Source organism: Pan troglodytes, chromosome 13, assembly GCF_028858775.2.
Source record: "Pan troglodytes isolate AG18354 chromosome 13, NHGRI_mPanTro3-v2.0_pri, whole genome shotgun sequence".
NCBI classification, from domain to species: domain Eukaryota; kingdom Metazoa; phylum Chordata; class Mammalia; order Primates; family Hominidae; genus Pan; species Pan troglodytes.
In genome coordinates, this window is record NC_072411.2 from 80,443,145 (window position 1) to 80,461,528 (window position 18,384).

The 18,384-nt window shown below is 41.7% G+C and overlaps 1 long non-coding RNA gene across 5 annotated transcripts in view; it reads left to right on the forward strand.

Moving 5' to 3' along the window:
- Positions 1-884: 884 nt before the first annotated feature.
- The window catches only part of LOC112208386 (uncharacterized), a 33,462-nt gene continuing 15,962 nt past the window's right edge, over positions 885-18,384 (forward strand). For 4 of the 5 annotated variants that reach the window (XR_008546648.2, XR_010150162.1, XR_010150161.1 and 1 more), the window contains exons 1-2: positions 980-1,466; positions 18,038-18,230. This is a non-coding gene — a long non-coding RNA (uncharacterized LOC112208386). Of the gene's footprint in view, positions 1,467-18,037; positions 18,231-18,384 lie in introns of all 5 variants that reach the window. The other variant, XR_002942841.3, reaches the window with a different exon arrangement.

Sequence of the window (18,384 nt, forward strand, 5' to 3'; positions counted from 1 at the left end):
GTGCAGTGGCGCCATCTGGGCTCACTGCAATCCCTGCCTCCCGGGTTCAAGCAATTCTCCTGCCTCAGCCTCCCTAGTAGCTGGGATTACAGGTGTCCACCATCACACCCAGCTAGTTTTTGTATTTTTATTAGAGACGGGGTTTCATCATGTTGGCCAGGCTGGTGTCGAACTCCTGACCTCAGGTGATCCACCCGCCTCCGCTTCCCAAAGTGCTGAGATTACAGGCGTGAGCCACTGCACCTGGCCTGGGTGACCTTAAATTTTTAAATGAAGGGATTGGAGGTTAACATCTAGGATTTTATCTAGTTCTGTCTTCTATGATTCAAACCCCAAATTCTCCACTGCAATGACTGCTTCTGGAATAAATATTCCTGGTTGCCTGTCTCTGAAAAAAAGCTCTCACATAAGGCTAATGAGAGGGGAAACTAAGGCAGGATCTCTCCTTTCAAGACCACATAGTCAGGGTTGTTTAATAAGCACACAAAGTAGAGACAGATTTACCCATTTACCATGAAAAAACACCCCTATAAAAGGCCCAATACCTGGGCTTAATAGCTTCATTTCTTGTGTGATCTTGCAGTGTACATCAAAAAATTAACAAATAACATCCAGTGACATGATCTTGGCTCACTGCAACCTCCGCCTCCCGGGTTCAAGCGATTCTCCTGTCTCAGCCTCCCTAGTAGCTGGGATTACAGGCATGCACCACCACACCCGGCTAATTTTGTATTTTTAGTGGAGATGGGGTTTCTTTCTCCATATTGGTCAGGATGGTCTCTCTCGAACTACCGACCTCAGGTGATCAGCCCGCCTTACGCCTCCCCAAGTGCTGGGATTACAGGCGTGAGCCACCGCCCCTGGCTCCCCCACCGGCAATTTCTAAAATGTATCAGTCTCCTCCCAAGCCCTTGTTCCTTCATCCCCCACCCGGGGCAGATTCAGACAAGCATTTATTCTAGTTCCTAAGCCGCGCGGTGCTCCCAGCTTCCGCGCCTCCGGGCGGCCCACACCCCTCCCAATCCCCTCCTCCGCGCGGCCGTCTTCGTTGCTCTTGGGTGGCCGCGGCGCCCGCTCCCTCTGAATTCGCCGGGCAGGGATACAGCCGCCCGGGGCCTCTTGCTCGTGCTTGGTTTTCCGGACCTTGCTTCCTAAAGGGTCTTTAGGGGTTCCCGGACTCCTCCGCCTGGGAGCCTCTATGCGCCCCGCAAAGCCCCCGGCAGAGCCGAGGGGAGGCTTCATTGGCGACCTGGTGGGGCCTAGCGGCCCTGCTCCCTGACGTCAGCGCCGCCGCGGTGATTTAACAGCTTTTGTTTTGGGCAGAAGAACCTATGGGCACAAAAAGCAGGAACGAGTAGCGGTGGCTGAAGAACGAGCAGGAGCTTGAATTTCAGTTTTCCTATGAGGAATTTTCCAGAAAAGATATCTTCACTGTGAAATAACTAAATAAATGCCCACTCAGTACAGTAAGTATTGATATCGTCCTATAGCATTTGGCTAGAAAGTGGTGTCAATAGGGTTTTTCCTTCAGACTTTGCAGTACTGTTCAGAAGGGCCAATGCCAATCCTTCTGTGAGGAAGTTTTTTTTCTTCCTAAATATGTTAATTGCCTCAACTTGGACTAACGGTCACACTTGTGAATATGAGTGTAAGAAACAGTTTATTTCTCACATGTATGAAAAGGAAATTTTCTTTCATCTATCTCAGGCCCCTATTCAGCGTAAAGTCAAGATTATTTAACTTGCAAGATTAAACAATGACCTTATTTCAAATGAAATAAAATTCAGTCTGATCAGAAACCCCTTGGAGCAGTTTATATTAACCTAATTATCTTTTTACTGCAGTAAGTTCATTGAGGATTGTGGAATGCATCTAAAAAGCAGTTATATTTACAGGTCCCAAAATTAAATGCTAAGGAAAAGCATTTCTGCAAACCCAGGTAGTACGGACAAGCCGAAGGGAGTTTTATTCTGTCAAGTTTTACTCTAAATTCAATCGTTGATCAGCTAGATCTCGGCTTGGTTATTCTTGGAGGAGCTGCCTTGCAAATGATTCCACTCTGAGCTCGCCGGCCACAGTAGCGTGAAATGGATGGCAGTCAGTTTCCTCTTCCTAAGACTGGGTGAGGTTTCTCTGGGCAGAGTATATAGTGGCGACTCTGGCGGGATTTGAGGAGCCTGGAGAGGCCCACCACGTGTGTGTCTCCCCCTAGTGACCAACGGGCTGAAGTTCCTGTGGTTAAAGGCAATTGCTGATTTTGTCATTAGCAGGAAGGTGAAGCTCAACGACCTCCTGCGTGTACAGCACCATTCTAGAAGCTGGATGTGTTTAAAGATATGATGCAATATGTACCCAGAAGGCATAAGACTAGATCACTAGGGTACAAATTAAAATATCAAGTTGCATACGCTGAGTATGGGATTAGGTCAGCGGAACACGCTTTGGAAAACACTGCTTTAACGACCTCATTCTGAGTCCCTGTAATGCTAAAGATTATAGCACAGTTTAGGCACCTTATATACATTATGATGGAATGCTTTCCTAGAGTGATATTCTGTGGTGGAAAGAGCAAATCAAAGGTCTTTGTGTTCTCTGTGACCGTGGAAGAAATTGCAATTAAGTATTAATATAAATAGGGGTTTTAAAAAACGTGGGAAAAGTCTGAAGAAGCATTTGCAGAAACTCCTTACAAAGTCAGTGACAGCTAGGCCAGGCCAAGGTGGGCGGATCACTTAAGGCCAGGAGTTTGAGACCAGCCTGGCCAACATGGCAAAACCCCGTCTCTAAAAATACAAAAATTAGCTGAGCATGGGTGGCTGAGATGGGAGAATTGCTTGAACCCAGGAGGCAGAGGTTGCAGTGAGCTGGGATCGCACCACTGCACTCCAGTCTAGGCAACAGTGCAAGACTCTGTCTCCAAGAAAAAAAGAAAAAAAAGACATGTACTGTAAATGTAAAATATAAAATATAGGCTGGATTTCAGAGACATAGTATGTAAAAAAGAACGTAAAATATCTCATTAATAATTTTTATATTATATGTTAAAATGATAATGTTTTTGACATATTAGGTTAAATAGAATATAATTCAATCAGTTTCTTTTCTCAAAGAGTGTGGCTACTAGAAATGTTTAAATTATATATATGGTTTGCATTATATTTTTTCAGACAGTGCCGATGTAATAGTAACAAAAATTCTCAGCCTCATTTAAGATAAAAGGCCATCATCAGACAATGCAGGACAGATTGTAGCAATAGGAAGTACTACAGAGATTCAGAGAATGCCATAAATAACCTTGGAATCCTGTGCTTGGGTAAAACATTTGCTTTTTACTTAGCTGATCCCTTAAAGCCTGTTAAGTTGAAATGTTACAGAGGGAATTTTATATTAGAGTTGGCCACCTCAATTTCATAACTTTTTAAGGAGAAAATGGCTTACATTTGTGCATCTTCAAGGTTTTCAAAGCATTTGCACATTTATTATCTCATTTCATCTTTCTAACCTGAGAGGAAGGTAGAGCAGTTTATCCCCATTTTACTGGTAAGGAAACTGAGGCTCAAAGAGTTCATGTGATGTGAAGAATATTGGAATTAAGGATGCCAGAGAACAATGACTCAGAGTGACCAACTCATTATGGGGTCCATTTGGAGGTCTCTATGTAGAGGGAGAGCTTCCTCAGGGACTTCTGCAGACATCTCCTTATTGGAGGACAGGAGGAAGCTTGAAGACACTTTTCCCCACTCGGACTCAGTACTGATACTTTTCCACTCTAAGTCCTTCACCTTCTCCTCATCCCAGGCTCTGGGTCCATAAAACTGCAGGAGCCTTTTGTTCAAGGGTTCTCTCAGCAAAGCTGTGCTGATCCACCTGACCCTGGATTGGTGCCATTCTATCACAGCATGGGATTAAAGCCTTGACCCTTCCTTTCATATTGGCTTATTGTCTTCACTGCTTTTCTAACATCTGGCACCTCAACTCTCTGGAACTAAGCTCGGCCCTTGACAGTTAGACCTGCTGTCTCTTCCCACTCTGACTTCCCTCTTGTCTCCCATCCCAATACTCTTCCTTGCTCTGGCTAGGCACAACCCCCGACTTTAAAGTTTTGGAGTGATCATAGGCATTTCTGGGATTTGGCCAAGGGATAAATTGAGTTGAGACTACATTGAGTTTAGGTTTAATGGGATATATGTATGTGGTTTGTAGTCACATCCATGTATAGTTAAGTAATGGTCATACCACTACTGGAATGGTTTCTAGGAATACTCCTACTAGTGACTATGTGGGTTCACATACACCCTACATATAAAAGCAGGGCCAGAGGTCACACTATGATATGAATGTGACCTATTGCTTGGCATCAGAAATATGCGGGTAGTGGAGAAGAAACAGATTGAAATGAACTGTGGTAGATCCATTGCAAGAATGTCTCCAATACTTCCCTGTAGGCAGACCCTTTGCAATGTGATTTTTTTTAACTCTACCCGTGAAAAGTTGGGCCCACCTCTTGAATCTGGGCGGGTTTCGTGACTTGCAATGCTGTGGAAAGAGTCATACTTGAAGAATAGGGCTGCTTTAGTCTCTAGGAAGGGGCTACTTTAAACCCATGCTAACAAAGCTTTTAAAATACCCCTCCTATAAGAATCAATGTGATCCATCACTAAATTAACTGTCTGTGAGAAAAAAACTCAATACTCTTTAAAGGAAGACAACAAAATCTTGATTCACAGTAATGTAGAATCTGTAATGTCCAGCATATAATCTATCAAAATATAAGAGAATCAGAAAAGCAGGAAAATGTGACACATATTCAGAATATATATTGCTGGACAGTGCTGATCACCTGTGTTTTCCAACACTGGAGGACTTGTGGAATCTTGACTCAGCTTGTCACTCATCAGTGGTAACTGTTCTCTGCTGGCCCTCACAGAGTCTTACTCTGCACATGCACAGCTTTGTATTTGGCTAAAGACTTCAGGGGAATCCCTATGCAGGATTCTGTAGTTCCTTCTCTACACCACTCCTTATCCTCAGGTACTCTACCCTACTTACTCTAGGCAACTCAGCATCCCTGAGGTCTCTCTGGACTTCACTTTTCCATTCTGCAGTCCAAAATGGGCTCTTGAGCAGAAATCTAGGGCCACCAGGGGGATCATCTCATGTGTTTCCCCTCTCTCAGGTTAGCAATCTGTGCTGTTGTCTAAGATTCTTTGCTTGGCCCCAAACTTTAATCAGGCTCCTGAGCCTTCTACTAAGCCCATCTGTGCACTTCCATGTAAAAGCCAGTTGTAGCAAGAACGCTGCTTAGTTGGGTTAGCAAGAATCCCCACCTTTGATATCTGATCACCCTTGATATCTGATTGGGTTCCTCATCCTCTACCATCCCACAGGTAGCATCTGATTAATCTGGTCTGACTTCGCAAGAATCCTGTTAGATTGGTTGGTTTAGGCAGAATTCCCCTTACCCTTGATGTTTCCTCTTAGTAATTGTCTATCCACTGCCACTACCTTGCCCCTTGGCTGTAAATTCCCTCTTGCCCATGCTATATTCATAGCTGAACCTAACCTCTCTCCCCTACTGCAGAATCCCGTTGTAACGGTCCCTATACCTTTTGAGATAGTCCTAAAATCTGCCTTATTGTGCTTTAACAAGTATCATTTAAAAAAAAATTTTTTTTTTTCAGGAGACAGGGTCTTGCTCTGTCACCAGGCTGGAGTGCAGTGGCACAATCATAGCTCACTGCAGCCTCAAACTCCTAGGCTCGAGTGATTCTCCCACCTTAGCCTCCCAAGTAGCCAGGACTACAGGAGGGTACCATCAAACCCAGCTAATATTTTAAATTATTTTTATTTTTTATAGAGATGCGGATCTCACTATTTGCCCAGACTGATCTCAAACTCCTGATTTCAAGCAATCCTCCTGCCCCAATCTCCTACAGTGCTGGGATTATAGGAGTGAGTCACTGCACCTTGCCTCATTGAGTAATTTTTTTCTTTATCATATACAATGTCTGAAAGGAGCTGCCTTCTGTCTTTTGTCCAGTTTTAAAGTTGTTTACAGTGAAAGGAGGGCTAGCCCACACATGTTATTATATCATGTTTGGAAGCAGAAGTCAGTTACCCTTAAATTAGAGATGAGGAAACTGAGGAACTGAAAGGTTAAGCAACTTGCCCCAAATCACACAGCCATTTACCTGTGATAGAGCTTGAATTCAAACCCAGGCAGTCTATCTTTAGAGATGCTCACTTAATTATTGTTCTGTACAGCTTCTTAGAAAAATGGCTTTATATATGTATGTAAAATGTTTTGTCCAGTGTAGGTAACATAGTCAATCCTTAATAAAGTCTAGCTAAATTATTCTTTAAAATCCTAAAGCTCAGTATGAATTTGTTCCTAGCCCAGTGTTTCAAAGCAAAAGTCCCATCATGTGAGTTGATTTTTATTAACACTAATTTTTATTACTGTCCTACTATTAACAAATAAAAACAAAGCATTTGCTTAAGTCCTTTATTAAGTGCATGAACAAAATATTAAATCCTTAGCCTGCTTTCTTTTGCCATAAAACTACCTTTCTTAACTAGAAATATGAGATAAAATGAATAAAATAAACCAAGCAATCAGGCACAGGTACTATCAGTTTCTGAATTTCAAATAAATCCTGTGCAGTAACACACCCATCTGGCCATAACGGAGATTGCACTAGAATGAAAGCACAAGCTCATAAATAAGAATGTAAATATTTGTAATAGAACCCAGCATTTACTATACTATCTAATTCTTAATCTGCCATCTAAATGTGCTCCAATTGTACATCTTATTTTAAAAAATTATAACTGGAGACATCTGTAAGTCCAAGCCTTTCTTTGGTTTTAGCTCATATACTTGAAAACAGTTTGTCTCTGTCTTCTGCCTCTTTTTTTTGGTGAGATATATGTAAATATTTTTCAAACCTCTACTGTATCTATTAGCACAGAATGCTATAAACATGTGGCAGCTATCCATTCACTCAGATCAGCATAGAAAGAAAAACTAGTTTATTCAGGTCTTCTCTCCACAATGTCCCACTCTTGCCCCAGCCCAAGCAGTGAAGCAAAAAAACCCACATATTCCAATCCATCTACTTCACCCTCTCTAATATTCAAATTGACTGAATAGCTATCAGATCTTCATTACACACTGTTCTCTGCAGATGGCCTTTTTGATAAGTCTTAATCTAAAAAAATTATTGAGGGAAATGAGGAAATCAGAAAATGATAAATTGAATACAAGAAATTTAAGACTTGGCTTATTGTTATCGTCTCCTTTTTGATATCAGCTGTATTTGTGGCAGAAAGCCATCATGATCTGCTATCTCAATATACTGTCAAGCTGGTAATTCTGAATATGTTGTCAAGCTTGTAAATGTTCTGAGTAGACCACATCTTCAGTAATTTCCACAAGTTTACAATTTTTCAGGTAAAGCTATAATTTATTGCCTTAAAAGAAATTCATTTTTTCAATGTAGTAAGAGCTGCTGCTTAGTTATAATACTCTGAAACTTCCACGAAACTATCCTTTTTAGAACTCATATTACAATATGGGCTGTTTCATGTTTTTTAACTTCTTTGGACCTTGAGATGCAGTGTTATTCTAGATGCAGCATTACTCACAGTGGACATTGTCCTCAAATTAGCATAATTTCTATTTCATTTCCTACATATTGTTTTGGATAATGTTGAAAGAAATCTTTTGAAAATGCAAATATTTTTTGTCGCGGCACATACACACACTCTCTACAGAAACCTTGTCTTTGTTTAGTGTTGCTTTAAAGGAATACCTGAGACTGGGTAATTTATAAAGAAAAAAATTATTTGGCTCCTGATTTTAGATGGCTGGAAAGTTCAAGATTGGGCTTCTGCATCTGGTGAGGGCCTCAGGATGCTTCCACTCATGGCAAAGGTAAAGGGAAACTGGTGTGTGCAGAGATCACATGCAAGAGAGGAAGCAGGGGTGGGGAAGAGGAAGCAGGGGTGGGGAAGAGGTGCCAGGCTCTTTTTAACAACCAGCTCTTTTGGGATTTAATAGCGTGAGAACTCACTCATCCTTAAGGGAAGGCATAAATCTATTCATATGGGATCCACCCCCATGATCCAAACACCTTCCATTGGACCCCACCTTCCAACACCACCACACTGGGAATCAAATTTCAACATGAGATTTGCAGGAGAAGGGACAAACAAACCATATCCAAACCATAGCAACCCTGCCAAAAATAAAAAGCAAAGAAAAAACTGGCTACAAACTCATAATTTATCCTCTCTCTAGAAATTCTAATAAAAGGCAAAAAAGATATATGATCTGAAGAGAATCCAGAGTATCTCCAATGCTGACTTGTAATTTTATATATCTTAAATTATGTGATTTATATGATATTCTTATCATCTTTTTTCACTAAACTATAACTCCATATCTCAGGTGGGACTGTCAGGGAGCAGACTCAGGAGACAGTAGGCAGAAGGTTTATTAGGGAATGCTTTTGTGATCATCATCCATGGAAGGAATGGAAAGAAATCAGGATTGGGTGGAAGGAGGACTTGGGTTGTGATACAGTGTCAACAGTGTTCTCAGCTGACCCCATGGGAAACTCTGAAGCTGGTTGGCCCTTTTGATGTCCCATATTGGAGCAAGAAGGTCAGGACTTTGTTGCCCAGTCACTGGATGCAAGGAACCCAAAGATGGGGGTGACCTTGGATGCAGTGACACTCTCAGCTGGTCTCAGTGATTTACCTGGTGTAAAACTCAGTCCTTGATCCTTAGAGGCTCAGAGTCCCCGGTCCCTATAATCTTTTTAGGCTCATAATGGCTGCTACACTGTCCGTTTACAATCAGAATTGGGCAAGAGCATACCAAGAGGTGCATACGTGCAGTGCTTGGTTACCAACATTTTCCTCCTTCCTCCAACTGTAACCGTGGTCCTACCTCCTCTTTATGATAAGATCCATTATCCCTGCCAGGATGTGACTCCTCTTTTTGCCTGCTACTTTCTTGGTACAAGGAACCTGAAGTACCTAGCCCGCAGATGTAGCTCATAATTCAATGAAACTGATGAGTCTCTTCTTGGGTCTCACTGAACTATAAACTACATCTGCTGGTGGAGGTGTTTCACCTTTAGGAAGCAGGACCTCTAAATGACAGGACCCAGTGTTGTGGAGCCAGGAAGCACAAATTCCCCCAAGAGAATCACTGGGAATGATAGAAAGCAGGGCCATTCCTGCTTCTACCTCTTGCTTCCTGGACCCATGTATTCTACCTATTGAGAACACAGCCCTACATAAAGACCATTAAAGTGTCCACTTCATCTTAAAGGATGGTGTTCGTATTAGGTATGCCTTCAACAAGTTAATTATTCATTCTATCAGGGTAGAGGCTTCTGGGTGATGCAGCATGTAATAATAAGACAAGCAGAGGCTGTGGTCATTTGCCCACTCTTTCCTCCTTTGCTATAAAACAGGTCCCATGAGGTAGTTCAAACTCTCTGAAAGCCCTCAGTGATGCTGGCCAATGCCCTGCAGATAGAAAAGGAGAATCATTTAGAATATGTGTCTATTCCTGTCAAAATGAGTCACTGCGTCTTGTTAGGATCATTATTGTAAGTCAGCTTGCCACCAAGTGACTGATTGGTCTTCTTGAGGAATAGGCAGTCAGCATTGCAGCATTGGTCTCTGTTGTTAGCAGGCTGAAAATTCAGCAGTGAATATAACTAGATCAGCCTCAGTGTATAGGAGCGCATCCTGTTAGGTCTGTTACATAGCCTCCAATCCTGCCACAGTAGTTATTCCAATGCCAGATGCTGGATGTTATTAACCAGCCAAGTCCTGATACTGACTTGGTTGTTCAGGGCCTTTTCCATTATGGATACTTTGTAGTATAGATCAAACGCAGTACAAAGCTCCTAACGCTTTGTGCCCACTCTCATGTGCCCAATCCACCATTTTTATCTCAAATCTCTTTGTTCCCAGTAGTGTAGTCTATTTTCAGGACCCTGATCCCATGACCAAGCCAGTTGCCACTACCCATGTATATTCTAACCTTGAGACCCTTTCTACACAAATGGACAGCAAAGTATACTGCCCGAAGGTCTGCCCTTTGGGAGGATTTTCCCTTACCATTGACTTTCAGGGCCACCCCTGAGTGGCACAGTACTATAGACACCATCTGTTTTGTTTGCCAAAATATACCCATTTGTGAGTCAAATTCATGCATTTTCCTCTTTCATCAGCTGGTCATATGGGATCAGTGACAATAAAGGTAAGCCAAGGGAGAGACACTGGTGCAACAGTGGTAGAGACATGGGAGTCTAGGCTGCTTGCTAATGTAACATACTGTGCCCTTTGCCTATGTTTGTGTTCTAGATGTATAGAACCCAGCTCATGATCATTGTTCTTGGCTTCATGGCTACTTGACATCCCTTTGTCAGGTGCTATATCTCTATAAAAGCCCAGCAGCACATCAGCAGCTGTTTGTTGAAAGGTGTTTACTTCTCTGCTACAGATAGCATGGCCAGACTCTTGGGTCTGCATTGTGATTTTCCCATTAGGACTTATCATAAACTCCACACAGAATCTTTTCCTACATATCTAATACAACAGCATCTGCTGGGTGGTATGGCAAAGTGGTAAAACTGCCACCTGGACCTGCTTCAGAGCCCTTTTCTGCTCTGGGTCCCACTTGAAATTGGAAGCCTTTTATGTCATCCAGTGTATAGGTAACAGCAAGTATTTCCTGCTATGGCATATGCTGCCTCTAGAACCCATAGAAACCTATCATTCTTTTATGCTACCTTCTTTATGGTGAGAGGTACAAAATGCAATAATTTGTTGCTTATTTTGGAAGGGATATCTTGGCATGCCCTGGACTGTGGACCCACTAGAGAGCCACCAGTAGAAGTTCCTTGAATCTTTGTAAGGTTTGTCTCTCACCTTTGGAGTATGTGTGCCGTAGGTCCAATGTATTATCTACTTCTTGCTCTTCTGGTCCAATTAACATGGTATAATTGATATAGTGGATCAGTGATGTTCTGCAAGATGCCCAGCTGGTCTTGGTCCTTCAGACTATATTATGATAAAAGCTGGGAGAATTAACATGCTTCTAAGAAGATTATACATGTTCACTATTGTCTGATCCAAGGTAATGTGTTTCTGATCCTCTTTTCTAATATAGAAAGGATGCATTTGTCAGATCAACAGCTGCATGTTGTATACGTGGTGCCATGTTGTGATTTCTACTTTTTTGAATCTGTTGAGACTTGTTTGAAATATGGTCTGTTCTGGAGAATGAGAAAAGAATGTGTCTTCTGGGCTGGGCATGGTGGCTCACGCCTATAATCTCAGCACTTTGGGAGGCTGAGGTGGGTGGATCACCTGAGGTCAGGAGTTCGAGACCAGCCTGACCAACATGGAGAAACCCCATCTCTACTAAAAATACAAAAATTAACTGGGCATGGGGGTGCATGCCTGTAATCCCAGCTACTTGGGAGGCTGAGGCAGGAGAATTGCTTGAACTCGGGAGACAGAGGTTGCGGTGAGCCAAGATCACACCATTGCACTCTGTAGCTGTTGGGTGAAATATTCTGTAAATGTCAGTTAGGCCTATTTGATCTAGTATGTAGCTTAACTCCAAAGTTTATTTGTGGATTTTCTGTCTGGATGATTTATCTGTTACTGAGAATGGGGTGTTGAAGTCCCCTAATATTACTGTATTGCAGTTTATCTCTCCCTTTAGATCTATTAATGTTTGCTTTGTATAATTGAGTGCTCCAGTGTTGGGTGCGTAGATATATAAATTATTATATCCTCTTGCTGAATTCACTCTTTTGTCATTATATAGTGACCTTCTTTGTCTCTTTTTATAGTCTTTGACTTGTAGTCCATTTTATCTGATGTGAGTATAGTTATTCTTGATCTTTTTTGATTTCTACTTGCATAGATTTTTTTTTCCATCCCTTCACTTTCTGTCCATGTGTGTCATTACAGGGGAGGTGAGTTTCTTGTTAGCAGCATATAGTTAAGGGCTTGTTTCTTTATCAGTTCAGCCTTTTAATTGGAGAATTGAGTCCCCTTACATTCAGTGTTATTATTGACAAGTAAGGACTTACTACTGTCATTTTGTGCTTGTTTTCTAACTGTTGTGTTATAATTCCTCTCTTCCTTTCTTATTGTCTTCCTTTGTGGTTAAGTGATTTTCTCTGGAGTATGTTTTAATTTGTTGCTTTTCGTTTTTAGTGTGTCTATTATAGGTTTTTACATTGTGGTTACCATGAGGCTTACATAAAACATAGATATACCAAGTCATCTTAAAGAGATGACAACTTATCTTAGATTAAAAAAGAAAAGAAAAGAAAAGAAAAAACTAAAAAAAAAGCCTTTATACCTTAACTCCATCCCTTCTACATTTTGACTTTTGTTTGTCTCAATTTACATATTTTTATATTGCTTATCTCTTAACAGGTTGCTGTAGCTGTTATTGTTTTTGGTAGGTTTGGTCTTCATACTAGAGTTATAAGTGGATTACACACCACAATTTCAGTATTGAAGTATTTGGGGATTGTCTTTGTACTTAATTTCATCAGTGGGTTTTATACCTTCAAATGTTTTTGTTTTTGCACATTGGTGTTTTTTTTTTTTTCTTGTGAATTGAAGAACTCCCTTTAGCATTTCTTTTAAGATGGGCCTCATGGTGGTGAATTCTCTCAGCTTTTGTTTATCTGGGAAAGACTTTATCTTGCTTTGATGGTTGAAGGATAGCTTTGCTGGATACAGTATTCTTGTGTGGCAGACTTTTTTTTCTTTCAACATTGAAAATTTCATCCCATTTGCTCCCGGCCTGTATGGTTTCTGTTGAGAAGTCTGTTGCCAGATGAATTGGAATTTATGTTATTTGCTTCTTTTCTCTTGCTGCTTTTAGGACCCTTTCTTTGTCCTTGCCCTTTGAGAGTTCGACTATGCCTACGGGTAGTCTTATCTGGGTCGAATCTGTTTAGTGTTCTCTGACCTTCGTACCTGGATATTTATATCTTTCTCAAGTTTTGGAAAAAAAATTTTAGTATTTCTTTGAATAAGCTTTCTACCCCTTGCTGTTGCTCAACTTTTTCTTGAACACTAGTTATTCTTCGATTTGGTCTTTTGAGATAATTTTCCATATCTTGTAAGTGATCTTCATTCTTTTTCATTCTTTTTTCTTTTCTCCCCTCTCACTGTGTAATTTCAAATGGCCTGTCTTTGAGCTCACTGACTTTTTCTTCTTGATCCATTCCGTGATTGAAATCATCTAATTTTTTTTTAGTTCAGCAAATATATTTCTCAGTAATGAGAATTTTGCTTTTTTAAAATTATTTTAATCTGTTAAATTTCTCTGATAAACTTATAGATTGCTTGTCTGTGTTATCTTGGGGGTTACTGAGTTTCCTTAAAACTGCTATTTTGAATTCTTGGTCAGAGAGCTCACATATCACCATTTTCTTAGATTCAGACACTTGTTCCTTGCTTTGTTCATTTGGGGAGGTCATGGTTCCCTATTGCTGTTGTTTTTCTTGTGGATGTACGTCCATATCTTTGCATTGAAGGATTATTTATTCCAGTCTTCTCTGTCTTGATTGTTTTGTTTTCTATCGGGGATGTTTGCTTAGAGATTCTTTGTGACTTATCTGTTAAATTTCTTATTTTCCCACTAGGTCACTGTCTCCCTTTTGGAATTTGATGGCACCTTAAGCCCAGGTTTGCCTCCACTCTAGAAACTCATCAGAGTGATGCCCTTCTCAAATGGGGGAGGTCCCAAAGGGGATATCCTGGCAGTGTGAAAAGCCGGCTAAAGGTTTGTGCCAAGAGGATCTGTGGAATGCATCTCCTACAGCTGGTGCTGCTGAGTAACCACTCTGATCTGGCATCTTCTTTGGTCAAGTTACAGAGCAGAGTTTCCAGGGCTGGGGATTCAAGTCCTGCCTCCTCCCTTTGTCTCTGGTTGTCCTCAGTAATGTTTTTCCCTCAAGGTACTCATGATACTTCCCATGTGGTGAGTCAGGGACAGGTCTCTTTCCAGGGAATCCAGGATGGTAGGGAGGTTGGTTGTCTACCTTGATCTCACTTTTCCCATTGTAGAAACTGTGAGTTGGGGAAAGTTTTCCACACACTTGGTGCTGGACAGATTGTGGCAAGGGGCACCACAGATATAAAAATCTGATTCTTTTACCATGCTCAGAGTTTTTTCACTTCTGTGTCCCCAGGAATTGACTCATCCTCATATCTGAGTTCTGGGATATTGTTGGTGATAATCTCAGTGCTGTATATTTGTTTTTGGTTTTCTGGTGTGGAAGTGAAGCCAGCTTGCGTCTACACTGCCATTTTTGAGCTAGAAGTCCACCTGATGCCATGTGGGTCTGCTCTAACAAAGATGCCTGTAGCTGTCTCTATAGGTACAATTGGAGCTACTACCTCATAAAGTTTGTGGTAGCCCACTATCTGGTTTTTGGAGGGGCTAGACTGGTAAATTAAATGGAGATACAATTTGAAGCATCATCCCCGAATCTTTTAGGTCTTTTAGGATGGCATTAATTTCTGCCATTCCCTGAAATGAAATATTATTTTTTGATTTACTATATTGGTATGGAGAAGAGGTCAATTTTTAAAGCTTCCACCTGGCCACTTGGCCTTTATCACTATGTTAGCTCTTACCACACACGCCGAGAAACCTGGTGCCACTAATCAAGTGTATTTATCACAATTATACACTCAAGGACTAGGTGGGTCTGTGGATATATTGTGAGCCAGACTTGGGCCAGGACACCCTAGGACTTGGCCTCCATAACCCTTACTCTAATCAAGGGCATATAGTGACAGTTCTGTGATATCATTGTTAACTCAGACCCTGTTTCCAACAGATATCAAAATGTTGAGTATTCCCCTTTGACCACTGTATGATTTCCTGAGTAATGGTGATAGGTCCCTTTGGAGAAGGACTAGAGGAATCATTATTGTGCACACTTGTGGTATTACACAGTCCTTCCTCCTGGGGACCCAGATTCTTCTTTAGTTAATGGGCCTGGATCCAAAAACTGACTCAGGTCTGGAAATCGGACAAGGGGTCATGATTATTTTTTATTTTTATTTATTTATTTATTTATTTTTGAGACAGAGTCTCCCTCTTTAGCCCAGGCTGGAGTGCAGTGGCACAATCTCTACTCATGGCAACCTCCACCTCCTGGGTTCAAGCAATTCTTTTGCCTCAGCCTCCCGAGTAACTGGATTACAGGCGCGCACCACCTTGCCTGGCTAATGTTTGTATTTTTAGTAGAGACAGGGTTTCACCATGTTGGCCAGGCTGGTCTTGAACTACTGGCCTCAGGGAATCCGCCCTCCTCGGCCTTCCAAAGTACTAAATTTATAGTCATGAGCCACTGCACCCCGCCAGTTTAACTTTTTTTTAATTGGCTTAGTTGCCAAGAGAGGAAGTTGGGGAGGATCCTGAGGAGTGTATGTTTTGTCCTTGGAGAGAGAGCTCATTGTCTTCAAGCAAAAGAGGGAGCACACTAGCCCTTATTAGAGAAGAGAGGGGCACTTCTGTAGCCTTAGAAGGTTCTGGAAACCTGAGGATTGAAGATTTTTCAGGTGCATCAACCCAGATGGTTTCATCCCATGTGTCAGGGTTCCATTTTTTCCCAATCAGGGTCCTGACAGCAGCACAGTAGACCTGCCTAGCTTGGGTCCTAACTTCTTTGGAGTTTTATTCTCATGAGTAAGTCCTGGGCCTGGTCCTCAGCTTCCTCTCCTCATTGGCTTGAGAACCCGAGAGTCTCATATTCTACAAGGGAGGCTTTCTGGCCCTCACACTGAGTTTTTGTTTGTTTTTGAGACAAGATCTTGCTTTGTCACTAAGGCTGAGTGTGTAGTTGCACCCAGGCTGGGAGTGCAGTGGCACAGTAAGCTACTGTAACCTTGAACTCCTGGACTCAAATTATCCTCTGGCCTCAGCCTCTTGAGTAACAGAACAACAAATGCATGCCACTATGCCCTGCTGATTTTAAATTTTTGTGGAGATGGGCCTTGCTATGTTGCCCAGGCTGGTCTTGAATTCCTGGCCTCAAGCTATCCTTCCTTTTCGGTCTTCTGAGGCACTGGAATTACAGGCATGAGCCACGGCTCTTGGTCCCACACTCAGCTTCTAATTACCAACTAATCACTCTCATTCTTTTATTTTGAGACAGGGTCTCATTCTGTAGCTCAAGCTGGAGTACAGTAGTGCAAATATAGCTCACTGCAGCCTCAAACTCCTGGGGTCAGGTGATCTTCTTGCCTCAGCCTCCCAAATAGCTAGGACTACAGCCACAAGCTACTGGGCATGGATAATTTTTTAAATATTTGTAGAGACAGGGTCTCGCTACGTTGCCCAGGCTGGTCTCAAACTCCTGGCTCAGCCTCCCAAAGTGCTGGGATTACAAGTGTGAGCCACTATGCCTGGCCCATTCTCATTCTTCTGTTATCTTTTTCCAAGGTATCGGTCTAGCTCAGTAATAACTCATCAGTTCCACTGTCCACACTGTTTCCCACCTGATCTTCGTGCCTGCCGGTGCATTTCTTTGTGCTGACATGCCATCTCAGTTCACCACTAGTGAAAGTTTTAATAACTGCACTGTCAGGGTGTGCTAGCAGTTAACTTCTCCCTGCCCCAGTGAGGAGACTCTCATCCTATAAGTGAGAAGGCAAGAGAAATGGCTCCAAAAGCACACTGGAGCACCTACTTTCCTGCAACCCTTCTGATACCAAGTATCACAGATGCTGAGATGAAGATTAGTGGGTAGGAGATTTGGATTGCCACCTGTAGAAGGAAAGGAAGCTCCACTGGGTGGAGGAAGAATATGGGCTATGATGCAATCTCAAAGGTGGCCTTAGCTGACACTAAGGGGAACTCTGAAGCTAGGATGGTCTTTCAGATTGTCCTAATATGGGGCAATGGGACTAGTCTTTGCATGCAGCCTGGCCCAAGAAGGAAGTGTGACTTCAGGTGAGGTGGCTCTTTTCACTTAAGACGGCAATTCTACTGACAGCTGAGGACCGTTGGGTGCACACTGCCAGGGCGAGAAAACAAAATCCTCTGTAGGGAAGGGGACTGTGTGGCATATCACAGCACACCCTGAGAACAAGGGAGCAGCTCTTCATCAAACAACACAATATGGGCCAACATATTCCCAGAGGCTGCTGTAGTGCTGGGCACATTAGTGCTCAATAACTTATTGAATTAGTATTATCATATTGTGCTATTGCCATCCTCATCTTTTAAAGTCACTTATCACTTAATGGATGTTCTTATGTGTTAGAACTGACACTATGAAGATGACTATGATACAATTACCTGTTGAGCCTATTTGGGAAATTAACCTATATTTAACAAGTTTGACTAATGAGATTGGTTAAGAGCCTTAGCAGAGGGCTAAACAAAATGGTGTTAAAGAATACACCTGATGGTCCAAGAAAATCCCTAACTCCCTAGAAGGTCTGGATAGTCTGAGAAGTGACATTCGAACAGTATAAGAATGCACTTTCCTCCAGAGCCAGAAGCAGGGAAAGCAGAGGCAGCAGCAATTTTATCTTCTGGGCACCTTATCCTCAGACCTCATTTTATCAATACATATGGACTGTCTACAACCACATAACATCCTTTTCATCAGCCTTATGAAATTTTCCCCCAATTTATCCAAGTCAGGATTTCAGTATGCAGAAGTCTAATGTCATCTTGGAGAGTTCATTGTGCCTCCCCCATATCCAAGACCATTTACTAAAACCTTAGTTCAGTCTTTAAAGAGTCACAAGATCCTATTATGCCTAGTTTTTTTCCAGTCTTTTAAGTCTATTCCTTACCTTGCCAAAAAAGTACCTGTTTCTATGGTTTAACAAATGGAGCTTAGAATATGGAACTATGGTAAGTGCTCTTTAGAATTTAAAATAAGTTACATGTACTGGTTTTATTTTGTAGTTTTGTTCTCAAAGAATTCCAGATATGATTTTTTTCCAGACAAAAATACCTGCTACATGCTTCCTTCTGTATGAATACGAGACCTACCTTCATTCATGTTTCCTCTATGAAGCTTTCCCTGAGCTCCAAACACAGAGCTGAGACTTCCACCTAATGTAGAAAGCTAGCACGAGCCGGCGCTGACAGATGGAAGACTTGAGATGTTACAAGATTATATATGGAAACACAAAAGGTAAGGTTAAAATCTGTTCATTAGACTTATTTCCTAACCTTTTAATCACATTCTTGCAACTGAACTGAATAAACTGGGAAGGTTTTTTGGGTAATTCTACTAACGCTTTTTTTTTTTTTTTTTTTTTTTTTTTTTTTTTTTTTTTTGGAGACAG